Genomic DNA, 19,084 nt, shown 5'->3' on the forward strand with positions numbered 1-19,084 from the left:
GAAATTGAGTTAGGAGAGTTCTCCCAGTTTCCAGAACGTGCTTTTCTTTCATGTATTCGCATCTGGTTTTCCTAATCGCTATTTTCTTAAAATATTGAAGAGTTTTTCCCTTCTCTCATTAAGGACCTTAAGATCAGAGGACGGCGACGGCAGCGAAAACGTCGTAAAAAATATTGACGGTTGTCCAATACTGTCGACCAGAATCCAGTCGTATCACCTTGCTTTCCATCGGAAAACCGGAAGTCTAGTGGTGTAAAGTCCTACCAAGTGTATTGGATCCATTGGACACGAATAGATTCCGATGGAAAAGTTCATTTTCTATTCGTGAGAGACTTAGAAAAATCTCACTCATGTTAGATGAGGGGGTGGAAAGTCGTTCCGATGGAGTCCATCGGATCCATTGGACACGAATAGATTCCGAAAGAAAACTTCATTTTCTGTTCGTTAGAGACTTAATAAGATTCCACTCATGTTGGATGAGGGGGTGGAAAGTCGTTCCGATGGAGTCCATCGGATCCATTGGATCCTATTCGTGAGAGACTTACAAAAATCTCTGGTCGAGAGTATTGGACATGTGTGAAAATATTCGCGTTCTTTCAATCTTCATCGCGATTACTCCAAGTCACAAACTTTGTTAAATGTAGGTGAACCCTCCGTCTTTCCTCCGTCTCATATCGTAGTTCAGAAAGAGGAGGACATTTCGCCGTCGCTTGTGTACTTCCTCTGTAAAACGTGAAATTAGCAGTTGTGTAGGAGCTGCTCGTAAGGTCTCTCCTGATTGGTCGCATAAAACAATGACACGTCATTCTTTCAATTGTTTTAGTATTGTTTGGGGTCAGAGTTAGGCACCATTGGTGACTTCTCTTCAGAGCAGCTGCTACCTGACCAAAATTAATGCATTTTCACGTCGTAGTCGTGCAGCGAAGGCAAAGAATTGTACAAAAAAGCTTGATGCACTTGCAAAATTGTTGTTTTGGTTATTAAACCTATTGCTTTTTGACGTTGTCGTTGCCATCGCGGTCGTCGGATCTTAAGGTCCCTATTACTGCGGCTTGGTACCGGAAGCTGAGCTGTAATACAAGGAAGTAAGAGTACTAGACCTGGAGAGAATGTAGATTAAGAAACGTTTTTCTCATAAAACAAACAAATATTAGAAAACACTTTCATTTAATTAATGAGCAATATAAAATGTGTATTTACAGACTGGAGTAACAAAAAATACCAGCAGGTAATGGAAACGTCAAACTGAAAACAGAAACACTAATTCATTTTTCTAACTACCATAGCGATTAGAGGCGATTTTATTTCACAGAAACAGACCTTATTCACGATTTCCTCACCATACCCGTCATCTTTGCACGCCCTTTAGGATTGATGAGATAACAGCAGTGTCACGTGGTATTTCAGGGGGTAAAAAAACAAAAGAAAAAAGTTGCCAATACGAATAAAAGCGGTCGAGTTTGTTTATTCTCTCAAAACGAAAGAATGATTTATATCAATGGTCGTGCAAATTGCACAGTTCGAGTTTCGTGAAGTTTTAACGTCATTGTTGCTTGCTGTGAGGACACCTACAGGGACAAAACGCAGATCACAGGTCACAAGTGCAGGTTCGAGTGCAGGTCACCATGCTGCGGTAAATAAACAACGCTTAAAGTGTCTCCTAGCCCTAATCACAACCTGAAGTAGAGTTTTAGTTTAATATCCTGCGTAGCAGGCGTCGAAAGGGGTAGGGGATAGGGAGAAAGGGAAAAAGGGAGGGGGGTTGGGGAGAGAGGGGAGTGCTTTTCTCCATCCTCCTCCCCTCTTTGCGCCTGGCAGGCTATAACTTAAGGGAAAACTTCCTACCTCTGTTATTAATCAATTGAGCAGCGTCCTGCACTTGTGACCTGCGACCTGTGTTCTGTACCTGCCACATCTACAGTCGCTACTGCATTCAGAAAAGTAACAATGATCACTTCCATCCATAATCTGTCATTATCATCAGCGACCGATGAACGTACGAACAGGGACTTCCTTCCGACTCTTAAGCGATAATATATATTCTTGAATCAGCCAGCAAAGGAAATTTTCCCGCTTCCTTGTTTTTGGTATTACTTACAGTGCATATGGAATATAGTGTGACTCACGGAGTACACAATACCAGCAATACATCCAGTCATAATGTAAAGTTTCTAGTTTTTCTTTTTTAGCTTGTAGTCTTTGTTTCTCTTCATGTTTAGCTGTGATATCGTCGAGTCGCTTCGTTCAGTTGTCGTAAAACGCCTGAACTTCTTGCATCAGCGAGTCCATCATGTCCAGATTCCTTTTGGCCATTTCGTACCCAGGCCCAACCGACAAGTTCGAGTTCATCTGCAGAGGACTTCTGCAATGAGAACAAACCCAAGCTATAGTGTTCTGATGGCATAAATGGAGAAAAAATCCTTTTAGTTGGGAGGCGGGGAGGTAGGAGTACTACACAGAATTCGCCTCTTTATAAACGAGAAGGAAAAGCGTTTTGAACGTCTGGAACTGGCTAAAAGAAAACAAAGTCGAGTTTACTTTCGCTAACACTTCTGGAATCGTAGCTATTGGCCACTCCGGTAACAGTCCCAGAAGTCTTTGCTAAACTTAACTCGACCCAGCTTCCTTCTCGTTTCTAAATTATGCATGTTTACGTCAAACTAGCAAATTTTACCGCCAAGCCTCGTTTCGAAAATCTTGTAGCCTGTTCCAGGCGTTCAGAGAGTAGAGCGCGGCGGTTAGTGGGGAGCGAGTTAAATTGTACACCGGGAAAACGGGAGGGGGGACATGGGGGGTTTTCTTCGTGAATTTTTCTCCCGCGCTCTATTATCTGAACGCCTGGAACAGGCTAAAAATCTTGCTATTGGTCAAGCTCTTTTCAGATCTGCTATCACCTTCGTCAACGCCGTCGAATTTTCATTCCTTAATCTGTCTGATGTCACTCTTACGGGTCCAAAAAAACTATTCTGGAGTGACTAATAGGCCCTTGCAGGCAAAGAAAGTTGTAAGTAAGGGAAAAAAAAGAAGGTAAATTTACCATAAATAAGAAGACACGTGATTGATTTTTCATTGGTCACGTAGGTGTCGTAATCAGTTGGTCTTGAGGTTGACGGGGGCGTGACTGATTTTCGTGGCAGATGGCGCGAAGGATCAAGTGGCCATTTTCCTAACTACTTAGATGGTTTATGACGCGTTACTTACGTCATTGATGACGTTAGCATGACGTCAACGGTCATACCATTTAAGGCCGAATGTGGTCACGCTTAAAAGTTCAAATGTAACTCCAAACGCTATTACATTTAATACTTTATTACATTTAGGGTGAAATTTTATTATATTTAAGATTTTGTTGCATTTAGGGTCAGTTATTAAATTAAGGTTTTCTACAAATGTTACATATATGAATTTTCACGATAGTTGAAAGAATTCTCATGTACAAAGATAGATAGATAGATAGATAGATAGATAGATAGATAGATAGATAGATAGATAGATAGATAGATAGATAGTTTATTAAAACTACATCGCAACCAAAGGCTGAATTACGCAATTATTTACAAAAACTTAACAATACTTGAAAATTACAAATGAATCCTAGATAATAAGTCAAAAACTGATTTTTAAGATAGTATTAAAAACTCTATATAACATATTTATATTGAAATATGTTAAAATATAAAGCATGAATATAAGTGGGATAAAACTACAGCCCGGACTGTTTCGACATCGCATATATAAAAGTATTACTTGTTCTGTTCGTGCAAAGCTTTGGCATATTAAAAAGGTGCTGTCGTCTTAGGTTATAGCGTGAGTTGTCATAGTCTGGTGGATGGAGCGCCTTCAATTTAAGGTTTGGATTACTGACAATGTTATCAAAAAGTCTTCTACATAGTACGTAATAATGCTCCAAAAATGGGTGTTAACCCCACCTCTATTGCCGAGTTGCAAATGCAAAGAATTTGGTCACAACAAGCCTTGGTGGTGAAATTTGCTCGGCTGACGTAAACACACATAAGGGCCATTATGACTTTAAAGCCTCCTCGTGTGCGCAAAGGAAGGCGGGAAGGGGACAACGGGCCTTGTTCTTCGTCACCAATCACTCGCGTGTCACACGCGTTTCGCGCTCTCCTCTGTGCGAAAAATGAAGCGTCTGAGGAGGAAGCAGACTTGAGAGGTTGTGAAAGAAATGACATATGGTTGAAAAAGGGTGTGTTCAGATTAGTGCCCATTGAGTACCCTACTTGGGCACCGTCTAGGGGAGTAAATGTGAACATGATCTGACCCTTTCGTCTTACCCATCTTTGCCTTTTTCTTCAATGTCTCATGTAGTCGTAGTCCCAGACAATGCCAAAAGCCGACAAAAACAGCAGCAAGCCAATGCAGGTGTAAATGGAGTTCTGGAACAGAGGAGAATTGGCCTCAAATAAGCCGGATGAGCGCTTCACGTCTGCACTCTGTGATAGCTCCTACGAACAATAAGAAAAACGATATAATACATTTATTGAAAGTCAACGACATTAGTAGTTTGTCCATTATCGTTCCTAGACCCCGTAGTTTGTTTGGTCACATGATTTCGATCGCTAAGCTGTTTGGCTCTGGGAACGAAAATGTAGTTGGTCTATTCTCGTCCCCAGACCCCTTCGTTTATTTTGGTCACGTGGTCTCGTTCGTTATAGATTAAAGTGACTGGCCCTTGGGACGAGAATATAGTTTGTCTAGTGAAATCGTTCCCTAAAAGAGGTTTTGTTGATGGATGAATAAAGTATCATGAGTAGTTTGTCTTATTGTGATCTTTTATGTGAGTGTAGTCGGTTAAAAGGTTCGTGTTGGTGACTAATTTGTAAACCCAGTAAAATCAGCAACTCGTCTGGTGTGATCTTTCATGCGGGTTTGGTCCTTAAAAAGAGTGTTGATGGTAACTGATGTGTAAACCCAGTAGTATCAGTTCATAGTTAGTGTCTAATGTGATGTTCTATGTGAGTGAAGTTTGCTCTTTTGAAAAGTTTGTGAACGCAATTGTTCATTATCTTTTACAGTGAAAAATCCATGTGAGTGTTGACCTTAGCATTTTGTAAAGTCTAATACTTGAAGAAATCAAAATGTCAATGAAGTTTGACTCATTAACCAAAACATAGCGGAATTAAAAGATTTTCGAACAAACTTACCACCAGTGGCTTAGCATTCGCTTTTACTATTTCGAAGATTTCAGCTTGGTTTGAAAGAAAGTAGTCCTCGAAGCAGTTCTGAAAGGTCTTTTCTGACAATCGTCCATCTCCAAATACAACCCCATAGTATGAGTTTTGATCGATGATTTTGTTTACTCGCAGCTTTTTGCTAGAGAATTCTTTCATTTCTCCAGTGACGTACGTGTCCATTAGAACACCTTTGAATTGTCGCTGTGTCAGCGGGCCCGCAATAGACACCAAGTCTATGCTACCTGAAAAAAAAAATCAATTTAATGAAAGATATGTTATTCATCGTAGTTTGATCTTTGAGTTTTATTGCTATGCCCCCGTTTAAATGGAGAAAACTTGTCTCAGGTAGACGGCTCACTCGCCTACCCGAGCTACGCTGGACGAGCCAACGTTTCATTACGAAACGTGGGGAAGACGGAGAACCGTTTACATGAGAAACAAAAAGTTGGATCAGCTAGAAGGGTGCTCCTCCGAGGAGGGTCACTTGTTATCGATGACACATAGGCCCCGCCCAGCCGGGTCAATTCGGTCAAGGCGTGACAATGAGAGCATGCGCAAGCGCAGATGTAAGCTCTTTGCTCGGACAAAGAGGTGATTTTTTTATATATATATTGTAATATCAATGCTTTGATAAACAGAGTGAACATGAGAATTACGGACGTGATCATACAAGATGAATTTGCTTGATATTTTATCATCTTCTCCCAACCACTTCTGTAGGAAATGAATAGGGGCAACAAATGAGAATTCAAATGGTGATCTTAGGGTGTAAAGGGTTAAAGCTGACTAGGCTGGGAGAGTGACCCTTTTTCTCGCGACAACTTCTCTCCAAATAAACTGCGCATTCTTTAGGCGACGGTGTCGATTGGCTACACAGGATTAATAACGGCGCCATCTAAGCTGTTGCAGGACGAAAATTCTCATCAAGGAAACTGAATGTTGTATGAAAACTATACATATGATATGACATCTTGCCGAATTTTTTTTCAAAATTTTTGCTCTCCACTGACGTCCTTCTGACTACCCCACACTTGCTACGACCTGGATATCTATGGTTATTAGTGATTGGCGAATTTCGATCCTCGCTCTCATGCGGCAACATGCAGGTCGACTGTGATAAGGATCGGCGCGTGTTCAATTCAATAGGCTGATTTAGCAACAGAACGGGAACGTCATTTGACGACGGGAAAGCGCGCGGAAAGGACTAAACTGGACTTCCGGTGCCCAATTTTCCGCACAGCCATTGGTCAAGCCAGTTGTTTGATTTGTGCACACCGTCATCAACTGACGTTCCCGTTCTGTTGCTAAATCAGCCTAATGTAGACAAGGGGACGTGTTACTAGGACATGTATTAGGTACATTATACAAGGACGTGTAGGGATGACATGTTGCGCATGTACCGTCATGTTCCCTCGCCTTTTCTGATGTTACCCAGGTGTTTGACGTTAAGGAACAGCCTCGTCCCCAGGTCAGTTCGCGTATCTGAGTGAGCAGAGGAGGCTTAGAATCGAGCGCGATTCGTCCTCGGCGGATTTTCCCAAAGTGACGTCATAGCCGAAATCGCCGAGGACGACTGGAAACGAGGCTTATTAAGGAATACTAAAATATTAAGCCTAATAAGGCCGCATCATGTGATCAGTGCGAGCGAGTGGTCACCTAAGTTGACAGAAATCAAGAAATCTGTCTTTCGTCATTACCCTCTCGAAGGTTTCTTTTCAAACATTATCAAACGTGTTTTGACACTTGCCTTGCATTTTCGCGTTCTTGTTGAGTCCTAATCCGTACTAGGTGGAATCTGCAACTGCTACAATCTAAGGGAAACAAATGAAACTTGTTGCCTATAAGGCTATGACGGTCTGTCAGACAGAACCATTATCTCAGCGTTTTCTATGATTCTAATGTGTTTTTAGGATTTTAAAGTAATACCTTCTCGCGCGCGTGGTCTGCTTTCTGGAGCCTTGACAAGATCTGCTATTCGCAGACAATACCTTTGGATCTGAAACTGCGCCTCTTTAGAACAATATTGTCTTTCCGTTCAACTGTATCGCTGCGAAACGTAGATAATCACCAAAGACATGGGTGAGAAACTAACCGCTTTTGCCACGTCATGTTATAGAAGCATGTTGGTGTATGAGCCCTCCCAAGGAAGGAGACCCCCAGGGAGACCAACCGCATAAGTCCTTTTCCAGCTGAGTCCAGGAATGGATCGAAGATCAATAAGCTTTTCTCATGGGATAACATGGTGCGCACTGCCTAAGACCGAGCCAGTCGGAGATCAGTTACAGTCGACTGCTCTCCTGTCGACCGACGATGATGATGAAAGTAATACCAAAGAATCATGCCATAGCTCGTTTAAACTCACCTTAGTGCCGTAAAGCTTCACATCAGTGCTCAGCGTTATAGCCGTGAGAGACGTGGTAACGACACCCGTAAATATGGACGTGATAACGAGGCCAACTAGTACCCGGATTATTGCAAAAATACGCGCCTTGAGTCCTCGGGAGGAACGATCACCTTAGCTGTAAGGGGCAAAAAAATAGATGTTGCTATCTATACATATTCAATTGAGCGTTTTCACTCACGAAAATTTAGTTTCACTTTACGAGACCCCATCATCCACTCTTGCATTGAAAGGGTCAACATATAATCATTTACTTTTACAAGAACAGAAGATATTTACAAAGCTTTCTAAGTTGAGGAAAGGTTTGTTCCGGGAATGCACCGATGAGAGTAGGCTCGTTTACTAGTCCAGTAACTGGAAAAAGGTCACCTTTTTTCCTGGATCAACATTTGAGATTAAACCTCTCTGCCTCAGTTAAACTACAGAGTCTTAGACATTACTGCAAAACGAGTTGAAAAGCGATGTTGCGCGTTTTACTATTCACGAATAAAACCTGTCTTAGGTTGCAGAAAATTGTTTCAAAAAGTAGAACTACTCTCTACTTTCTGCAACACCTTATCGCAACCTGCAACGGACCTAATTTGTTATAAACTTCTTTCTGGCACACGCTTCAGACTTACATACAAAAATCTTTTTCATTCTTCGACCAGTAACTGTTTGTTTGATAACGAGATAATAAAGCATTGAACTCACCCAACGGTTGTCATGGTAACAAATGCCCACCATAAACCTTCTCCCCCCCGCTTTAATTAACGACCTGGAAAATTCGTCAGAATTGTACCACGTGCCCTAAAACATAACGCATCATGGTGATTTTAAAGTAGTTTTGGTTGCTTTACCGGTGCTAGAGCCACTGTTTGTTGGTTGTTTATCGAGTGCCTCCGTAACAAAGCGATCAATTGAAACTTATAATTACGAAGTAAATTAAAAGGATTAAAGGGATTTTGTAAAGAGAACTTATCCGTTCCTGATGTGAATTGCGTGTCCAGTTTAAAAGAATAAATTGTCGCTAAATAATAAGAACAACGCCTGCTTAAGCTTCGGTAAAACGGGCAGCAAAAACGTGTAATTTGTTTTGCAACATTCCTGCAGAACAAGTTGAAAAGCGATGTTACGCGTTTTATCACCCAGTTCAAACCTGTTAACAACCTGATTTGTTGTAAAACAGGTTTGTTATGGGTGGTAAAACGCGCAACATCGTTATTCAATTCGTTTTGCAGCATTGTTGCATGACAAGTTGCTTGTTTTTTGTTGCCCGTTTTCCCGTAGCTTTAGTTTGACACGCTGCAAATCCACCTCTCTTACTCAGCCAGCTGGGATTTTAGGGAGAGGACCTTCGAAGGCCTTTGTTAACCGAGAGCTACAGGAAGCTAATCTCTGGGGGACAGTGTACAGTCTCCAGGGATAGCCTGTTCCAATCTCCAAGATAGTAATATAGAGTGGCGCAGTAAAAAAATGATACAGAAAACTCTCAGGGGCGGAGGAGAGATAGAGCGGGCCCTTCCCCAAATCGCGCGCGTCTTGTATGCGCTCGAATAGTTTTATTCTCGCGACGTTCCTACTATTTGAGAGCCTGGCACAGGCTACCCAGGGAACACTCGTTCACTACTTACCAGTCCCCACGTGATGATGCCGGACAGGAACCCCATCAGTAACGTAAGTACCAACACATGCCACCCAGATCGAACAGAGTTAAACACAGCGTTTGCTGACGTACCGGGTGGTTCATCAACAACAATGAGTGCGTCGCCTGGAGATCCTACCAGAGGGATGAACTTGTGGGTAGTCTGATAGTAGCGATCGGCTTTTTTCTCACTGATTGGAAATGTGGTGGTATCAGGTTGATCCAGGTTTTCACTGTCTTTGATGTCAACGTAGACGACAAGTAGTCCCCCATTTGTCCTCAGGGATAGTAGAGCGAGCGAAACGCGAGCGCGCGTAAAAATTACCCCTCGCGAGAAAAGGCGTCACGCGACGGGGAGAGAGAAAAATGAGAAAAGTCATTTTTCTCTCTCCCTGCTGCGTGTCGCCTTTTCTCGCGTGGGGTGATTTTCACGCGCGCTCGCGTTTCGCTCGCTCTACTACCCCTGAGGAAACTACTCGTAGCCTAATGTCAACCTCTTTTAAACAGGAAGAAAAATAGGAGTAACAGGAGAAAATGTCTAAGAGTACGTACAAGAGAGGAATGCCGGCCGCTCGTGTACAGTTTGGTGAGAGTTTGAAAAACGACACCATTACGAGCTAGTAAAAAGGAATACCGATTCCTTCCAGTTAGGCTTTAAACCTAAGGGCTGTTTACATGGAGGGGGAAAAATCCTAGAGGGCGGATCATCCTAACGCCTTTGGCTTTTTTAAAATTGTACCTGCAAGGGGTTGTAATTGTCCCGAGCACTAGGAACTTCTTGGTGCTAGGATCTTCCTAGCTGACAGGTAGGAAGATCCTAGCACCATGTAAAATGCTTTCGCGAGGAAGCTCGGTCCTCTAAGCCAACATTTTGCCCTAAGTGAGAAGTAAGTATCAATGTTGGCTTTGGGGAGGAGTAGAAACGTATAATGATTCGGAAGATCCTGGTTTTCAGCAAAAACCAGACATTAATGGCGGCGGGTTTAGCGTGAACGTAAAGGTTGAGGTAGGTTCAACTTTAGGATGATTTAGCATTAGAACGGGAAGGTCATTTGACGACGGGAAAGCGCGCGAAGGGACTAAACGCAACTTCCGGTACCTAATTTCCCGCTCTGTCATTAGTCAAGTCAGTTTTTTGAGTTTGAGCGGGCAGTCGTCAACTGACGTTTCCGTTCTGTTACTAGGGAGCTGAAGCAACGACGACGGCGACGGCAACGAGGAAGGCAAAAAAGCAACAGGTTTAGATTGACAAAACAACAACTTCAGTTTGCACGTGCATCACGCTTTTCGTACATTTCTTAGCCGTCGTTGCACGACTACAACTTGAAAGTGCCTAATTTCACGTTCAGTCGAGAACGGAAACACAAGACAACAACTTTCCTTTTCTTTTCCTAAGCTTTGATACAATCCTTTAGAATTCAACTCCAAAACAATTTGCCAACATTTGACGAATTAAACGAGATGGAATAAGCACGATTGAAGTTTGAGGCTGCGCGACTTCACTTTTTAAGTGACGTTCTCGTAGCCGTCGCCGTCGTTGCTGCCTAACCTTCCCACTAAATCAGCCTATACGTTAATCGCGACCTTTCATACGTTGCCTCTATTTTTTTGACGCACGTAAAATTTACGTGCATACGCTCATAAATCTACGCGACAGTAGAAATTCACCTTAGAAGAGAACTAAGAATTGCAAAGTCTTCTTTATCTGTTAAGTGTTTTTAAAAATATCTTTACCAGTGTTTCTTGGCGCTTGGAATAAGAGGTCTCAGACTCCCCGTCACCACCTGTGCAATTTCCACAGCATTCTTCAACAATTTTTCCGAGTAATAACAGGAACAGTCGCGAGGGATTTCGCCAGGGGTGGCTCTCTACGTCGGGTGGGACATCGTACCAGTTGGCGTGGATTATTTTTGGACACTTGCACTTTTCTGAAAAGTCAAACAAAGTTACACAGTTAGCTTTCATCATAAAAGTTTAGCACACACACCTAAGTTAGTTAAGCGTCAGCGGATTGAGCACGTTAGAATTAATTAAGGACACTTATTATCTAGCCTTTGCACAGACCCTACCCTCCCCTCAGTAAAAATAGGAGCAGGAACCTCTTCTCCGATTTTTTCTGAGGGAAGGGGGGGGGGGGGGTCTGTACACAGGCTATTATTATCTTTCCCCATGTAAGGGAAACCGAATTTTTGCTTAATCCGGAATCTGGGGAAATTTTGCAGGGCTTTGTAATCCGGAATACAGCTCAAGGAATCCAGAATCCAAGTTCCCTGACTGGAAAGGCTGGAATCCGGCGCCTGGAATGCGGAATCCACGGCGTGGAATCCCGAATTCAGGACTGTGTTCAGGACTGAATTCCCTGATGGGGCGAGACCACCATATCTACATGATCATTTGAGCTACGAAAATACCTGTCCGTTTGAGTCGAACAATTTTCGTATGCCCTTGAAAAATGGTTTCGGTAAGTGTTCGTTAGTTGTTCTATCAGGCAATAGATGAAAAGATCAAAACATGGCCTCTTCGTTTTCCCGCCAAAGGAAACCCTAATATGGAGAAAGCATTGTTCGATTGGCCAATCGTATTGCAGTATGACGTCAAAGCGAAGTATCGTTTGATTTGTAGAAAGTTCTCGGGCGTTCGCTTAACCAACCAAAAGCCACGCGCGTTTGTATTCGTTCAATAAACCAATCAAATCGCTCTATTTCCGTTCGTTTGTTGTTTCTGTTTTGTTCGCGCGTTTTCATTTCAAGGTGAAACGAAAATCGCCTTAATGGGTAAAGGCACTTATTACTGAGTTTGACACAGAATTCACCTAAAACATCAATATCCTCGTGGCATAGCCCCTTTAAAACTAGAATTGCCACTTGTGGGCAATCCCATGCAAATATAGGCGCAGCGGTCAGATGGGTTCGAATCCCGGAGTTGTTGTCACATGTGGGTTGAGGTTCCTATTGCTTATTTCCCTTGCTCCGGGAGGTTTTTCTCAGGGTTTTCCGGATTTCCACTCTCCTTATAAACAACACTACAGAATTCCAGTTCAGTTTGCAACGGACGCAAGAACAACCGTAGCCTAAAAGCTCTTTTCTTGCTTCCTCGAAGTAAACAAAAGACATTAACATTTGTTTTTCCTTCCCGTCCTTGATGCTGGCCACAAGCACTTGCCGTGACTTCTTTGACTTCATCGTTTATCCTCACTGAAAAACACTCAATCCAAGGCGAAACGTCGAACTTTTGATGAGACGAACCAATTTGTGATTACAGTGTAATTGGGTCGACATGAATTAATTTTAATTCGTCTGTTAGGTCGAACCAATCATACTTTACCATTTGAATCAGACAGGGTCAAACGTCGAACCTTTTACGAACTTAATCCGCCCAGTTTGGTTCCTCCCATGAAAAGTTCGACGTTCGGCACTGACCTAAGAAGAGCCCCTGCGTTCAACGTCCTTTGCCGCTTACCTTTACGATTCACCTGCACGCATCCAAACCTCTTATTTAATTGGTCCCTATAACCTGCATTATCTATTGTTTTCAGGGATAGGGGTTTTGTTATGTCACCATCCCTATCGCTTTCCCAGCCAATCACAAACCTTGTTTGGAATAGGTGCAGCTCAGTGCTACCTTTAGCGAGCAGATACACCGCAGATGATGTTTCTTATAGTCGTGAGAAGTTAGCTTTCTATTTACAACGTCCGCAGACACCTTTTCGGGCCATATTTTGTCAAAAACGAAACGAAGAAAAAATTTCCAATTTTTTGACCAAAACAGTGGAAAAATGCTAACTTTTCGACTTTCTTAAATCGATGTTTTTATATACTGGAAAGGGAAGTTTTCAAACTTCAACTTCCCCATCAACATTTCTGACCCTATTTTGCCAAAAAACGAAAAAAAAAAAGTTCAAATTTTTTTTGGAAAGATGCAAATTTTGCGACTTTCTTAAATCTATATTTTTGTAGTCTTCAGAAGCTAGTTTTCTATTTACAACGTGGCCAAACACCTATACTTGCCCTCTCATATTTTGCCAAAAACGAAGAGAAGAAAAAAATTCAAATTTTTTACCAAAACCATGGACTAACCCCTTTAAAAAAAAGCGACTTTCTTAAATCGATGTTTTTATAGACTAGAAAGGCTAGTTTTAAAAGGTCACCAAACACCTTTTCTCAGCCTATATTTTGCAACAATTAAAAAGAAGAAAACATTACAAATTTTTTACCAAAACTATGGACTAACCCCTTTGGAAAAATGGAAATTTTGCGACTTTCTTTATCGATGTTTTTATACGGTCTAGAAAGGCTTGTTCTCAATCTACAACGCCACCAAACTCTGTTTTAACAAAAAGGGAAGAAGAAAAAATTTCATATTTTTTTACCAGCTGAACCAGGAGTAACCCTTTGGAAAAACGCAAATTTTGCGACTTTCTTAAATCGATGTTATTATAGTCTTTAGAGGCTAGTTTCCTATTTACATCGTTTCAAACAGCTTTCTGGCCATATTTTGCCAAAAACGAAAGAAGAAAATATTTAAATATTTTGACCAAAACTGTGGACTAACCCCTTCGGAAAAATGCAAATTTTGCAACTTTTTAAATTGATGTTTTTATAGTGCAGAAAGGCTAGTTATTTGGGCGTCGCCCAAATAGAGTAATCGAGATCGCTTGTTTTGATTCAAAGTTGCGATAGGCACGAAATACGTGCGAACGTAAACAAGCGAAGTAAACAAGCTAAGCGACGCGACCAGAATGTCTGCCGCGCGATTTGTCAGGACACAGCATTTATCCTTGTTACATACGTCCCACAGATAACACCAGGCAAACAAATCTATAATAGAAATCGAACGTATTGAAAAAACAAGGTTCACTTAGTGAAACAAACTATTAAATGATTTAAATTTTCCTTTCGGAAAATAATTATCATCGCAGCGTACGGCGTTAAAGTTTTTTTGCGGTGGACCATAGGTACCGGTCATTTCCCTTTTCCATTGTACATACTATTCATTGCCAGTAGGGACATGTCCGTCTCAGAGGATGATTTTTTGCTCGGAAAAGATAAACTAATAAATCTTAAGCTTACGGTACCTTTATCTTACCTAGAAGCCGGGATATTTTTCAGAAATTTGAAGGTAAATCTGTCGAAAATACAGTCGAACCCCTCTGTACGGACACCTCTCTATTACGGACAGTTTCCAATATCCCGGCAAAATTCTCACATATTTTATTTTAAAAAAACCTCTACAATATGGACTCTCACTAATACGGACAACGGACACTAAATCTCGGTCCAGAGAGTGAATTAATATAAAATTAATTTCTTCATTACAGACACTGCGGTGATCAGAAGAGTCCCAAATCCCGATTAGGTGAATCTGCGCAGCGTGAATCCCGTCTAGTCTGGCTGTTGAGCTATGCAAGGTGATATAAAGTCCAGTCGCTGTATACCAAACAACAATTTGCGAAAGGTGTACAAAGGAACATAACAGACTTTTTTTACGCTTCAATAGTTACAGATAGAATAAAAATCTTTTCTATCACATTTTGTGCTCTAGTTACTGTTTACTGCTCTTGCAAAATAGCGAAAGACGCTTTCAGAATTGTCCTTTAAGTTACAACTTTTACAAGCAGCATTGCGATGTAGCTCGTTTCGTTGTTAAACAGTAATTTGTCTGTAGCTCAGATGTACAAAGTTGTGTGCTATTGAAAGACAGTGTCTTTGTGCTGTGAATTAATAACTTTAAATGCAGATTAAAGACGAGTGTGAGCCTGTTTTTAGCTACCGAACACTTAACTGTAATTGGAGTCATGAAAGTGACGTCATCATAGTGACCTCTTTTATACGGACACCTCTCTAATACGGACACTTCGCTCTCTCCCCTCGATGTCCGTATTGGAGAGGTTCGACTGTGATTGGAATTGAGGGGTTTGGCTTATTGCCTAGAGTTTGACAATATTTTTGCCCTCAGTTGTCGAGAGCCAAAGAAAATGTCACGCAAAACTCCATGGTTGTTATGAGATAAATGAGGTTAACATTGAATGGCGTATAATTTCATTGCAGATTTTCGGAAAAGACGTGATTTCTTAAAATCTTATTGAGCAAAATGATCTCTTAAACAAGCTGCATTCTTTCGCGTTCGAACCATAAAAGGGGGCAGTGTCCAACATCTTGACGTGCAAACTGCGTGCGTGACAGTTATTTTTAAAAACCTCGGGTTGATTAGATTAAGTCGTATTCTCTCATTCTCTCATACACGAACCACGAAAGCAGCAAATTCCTAAAGCTTTCACGTGCAAACTGCGTGACAATACAACTCACAGTAAAGGCCTCATCACACACTTTTTATTTTTGACCAGAAGCTTGACTGACGCCTTTTCGAAAAATGCAATTTTCGAATTTTAGCAAGGGTTTTATTTCATTAATTTGGTGCTAATTCTTAAGGTTCTTTGTTGTTTGAGCGAAAAATTGGTTTAAGTCAAGTTTTCTGAAGTTGTATACGTAGATTAGAAAACATGCCCTTCTAGGACAAGAAAATCTTTTTCTTTACAAGATTACAGAGTCATGAAAATGGATTTTTCGAAAAGGGTTAGTCTGTGGTTTTAGTTAAAAAAATTATTTTTTTATTGCTTGATTTTGCGCAAGATGGGCCTAGAAATTATGTTTGGTGTGGTGCAGTACAAAACCTTAGAGGTTCAAGTGTGTTAACTGAATTGTCCGATCCCGGAAAATATTGATATTATAGACGCATTATCCGTCTGGACGGTAGACTGCGAAGCGCAGGCGTATTTCCGGCCGTCGCTTCTCTTCCTCCCTTCTCTGTCTCTCCCTCCTTCTCTCCCCTTTCGGAGGGAGAGAAGCGACGACCGGAAATACGTCTGCGCTTCGCAGGCTATCTGGACGGATAGTGCGTCCTTAGTACAAAAACGGCCAATGTTCAAGTAACCTAAGAAAAAGGAAACAAAATTGGTTTCAATTACCCGCCGTTTTTAAAAGTCTTGGGTTAGAAAACGTGAGAGTTTGTATAAATGTTCGGATCCAATCACCTTTTTTTCTACTTCAAAAACTCATTTATATTCAGTTAAATCGACTTCGCAGATTTAATCACGTGTAGTAAGGACCTCTTTACCCAATAAAACTCTGCAAACGTAGAAGTCAGGGTTGGCTTTGAATTCAGGTTCACTGGAAATACCGATTAGGATAAAAATGTGATGTAAAGAATACTAATAAGCATGAAATTTTATATTGAAGGTCTTTCTATTTTGCAAATAAAAGAAAGGTCAAAATTTTGACCGCTAACCGGTCAGAACTTATTCCAAAAAAAATACGAAACTACTAACCAAAAAAGCATTAAACTATCGTCCATGTTGCCAATTCTAGAAGGAATATGCGAAATGGGTCACCACCAACAAAATTTAACTCTTACCAGTTCCTTAAAAATGATCAATGTCCATTATGTCGCGTTGCTGTTAGATTTAGCGGCACTCTACTCGAGCAATTTTTTCCTCTTGTGCAGCCGGTTAACTGTGAATTTTCTTTCACTTGTATAGCCGTATTGCGAGGGTAAGTTGACGCTAAAACTGTTTACTTCTAATCAGTTGGCTAGACCTAGTGCATTTGCATAAATATTTCTACCAACACTTGATATTTTACTCCTTTTGTTTAACTTTTTTCAATCAACACGTTATAAAAGAAAAAGAAGATGCGTTTTTTCGCAATCTTTTTACGATTAAATACTCCAGGGACATTTAATGTAGCCTCCCACGCATGTGTTTTTAAGGGAACCCGCTAAATGAAGCTGCCGTACAAATAAAGCACTCATGCATAGCACGTGATTTATCACGAGACCACACTGCACCTTGGGGGGAGGGGAGTGGGGGGCGGGGAACAAGGTGCATTATGCACTAGAGACAGCCACGGCTGCCGGCACCCCCCCCCCCCCCCCCCCCCCCACCGGCAAAAGAAGTAGCTTGCAAGGTAGGCGTCAAAAGGGGAGGAGAAAGAAGAGGAAAGGGAGGGGAAATTGGGGAGAGAAGGAGAGAGAAGAGCTTTTATCCTCCTCCCTCTACTTTTTGGTGTATGCCACGCAGGCTAGGTACCAAAGAAATGAAGAAATGAAACACACACACACAAAAGCACGGGCTTACCATAATCTGTGTTGGGGGTTTAGTTAGCTGAATTTAAAATGATTTGCCCTCAAAATTCAAAAGTTCGAAGGAAAAGTTCCCTACGTGCGAGTTTTGTTTTATTTAACGATAATGAAGCAGTTGTTAGAAAACTTATTCATTCATTCATGTCGTTCATTCAAAACTTTATTTTACTTCGGATTGCAGAGTAGCATATAGTGCTAATATCCCCGAATTACATGATATAAGAACCTACAAAAAATTATAATCTGATACACATGATAAACGCCGCTTTTGAATGTAAGCTTTAATGTAAGCCCGGGTTAAGGCGGGGTCATTCCATGTAAACATTTGTACAATGTCACCATCATGACTTGCACTCGACCTGCCGCTAGGATGATCATATTTAGTTTGGTAAGTAGATCCTCTTAACTGCTGGATGAATCGTTTAAAACTACTTTAAGTATCTGTTTATTTAACTGCTCCATTATAGTTTGACCACAATGCACGACGGGAAGATGGTAATATCCTCCTTTGACCATGTCCGTAATTGGCGTCTGATGCTATTTATAAGGCTGAATAAAACGGCAACAAACGTAGAAAATGGCCGTAGTGAGCGTACTACAGTGCCGGTGCCGCTTAATACGGACATGCTCTATGTTGGTATTTATTCGGTCTTAATACGTTAGTACGCTTAGGTACGGCCATGTTCCATGTATGTTGGTATTTTATTCGGTCTTAGTACTTTAGTGCGCTTATTACAGCCATCGTTTATGTATGCTGGTATATAATTTGGACTTAGTAAGGCCATGATCTATGTTCTGGTATTTTATTCCGCCATCTAGTCACGTTAGTACGGTCAGTACGGCCGTGTTCTACGTTTTCTTTACTGACTCTACTGGTTTTAGTACGTTAGTAGCCTTTGTAAAGTTCCATTTTCATCGGCACGCATGCATGGCTTTTTTCGGCTTTAAAAAAGGCCCTCTTCTTGCTTAACTTACTGGGGTAGTAAGTAAAGACATCAGAATCCTGTATACACAAAATGAACTAACAAAGAACTCACTAAATTCTAAGTCCGCTTGTGACGCGTACTAAGCAAAAAAAGAAAAAATTAGAGAGAGGTGCCTAGAACGCGCAGCACATGACCTTTAAAATACTTTAACTCGTGAAATTCTTACCCTTTTATATACCTTAAACTTGAAAAAGGTACCCCTTTCGGGTGTAATCTCCCCGTATAGGCCATTGTATAGAGCACCCCTTCTCCCTACCCACCAAGTGTCATCACAATATCAAACGTTGAGATAAGAGCTTTTAAAAAAACGACGCGCAGAAGCAGACTAGTACCGAGTCGCTTCTCTGTATGCGCTGTGATTAGTGGGAAGGATTTAATGAGTTCGCAGTACATCAAGGGAAGGAAGGAAGAAAAACGCGAATCTTTTCCTCCCTCCTCCTCGAGCGCCTTTGTGCGCGTCAAATTGCCTTTTCATATTCCTTTGCGAGAATAAATAGAAGTGGCGACTGGGTACGACTCTGGCGCAGAAGAGAACTTTGAAATTTTGTAAAACTTGGCGGCGTTGATACTTACCGGTAACTATGATGCAAAAATGAGGATTTTTTCTCTCCCTTTCTTGTTTCCCATTGCAAACCACGTGGTTAAATTGTTGCCAACCTCGTCCCAGGGTCTTCTCGCTTTCCAATATGGCGGGTGACAGCGGCGCCATATTGAAAAGCGAGAAGACCCTGTTGGACGAGGT

The 19,084-nt window shown here is 41.4% G+C and overlaps 1 pseudogene; it reads right to left on the reverse strand.

Moving 5' to 3' along the window:
• Nucleotides 1-2,094: 2,094 nt before the first annotated feature.
• On the reverse strand, nt 2,095-19,051 carry LOC140931508 (uncharacterized; annotated as a pseudogene).
• Nucleotides 19,052-19,084: the final 33 nt, after the last annotated feature.

The sequence above is a fragment of the Porites lutea genome, chromosome 3 (assembly GCF_958299795.1).
Source record: "Porites lutea chromosome 3, jaPorLute2.1, whole genome shotgun sequence".
NCBI lineage: Eukaryota > Metazoa > Cnidaria > Anthozoa > Scleractinia > Poritidae > Porites > Porites lutea.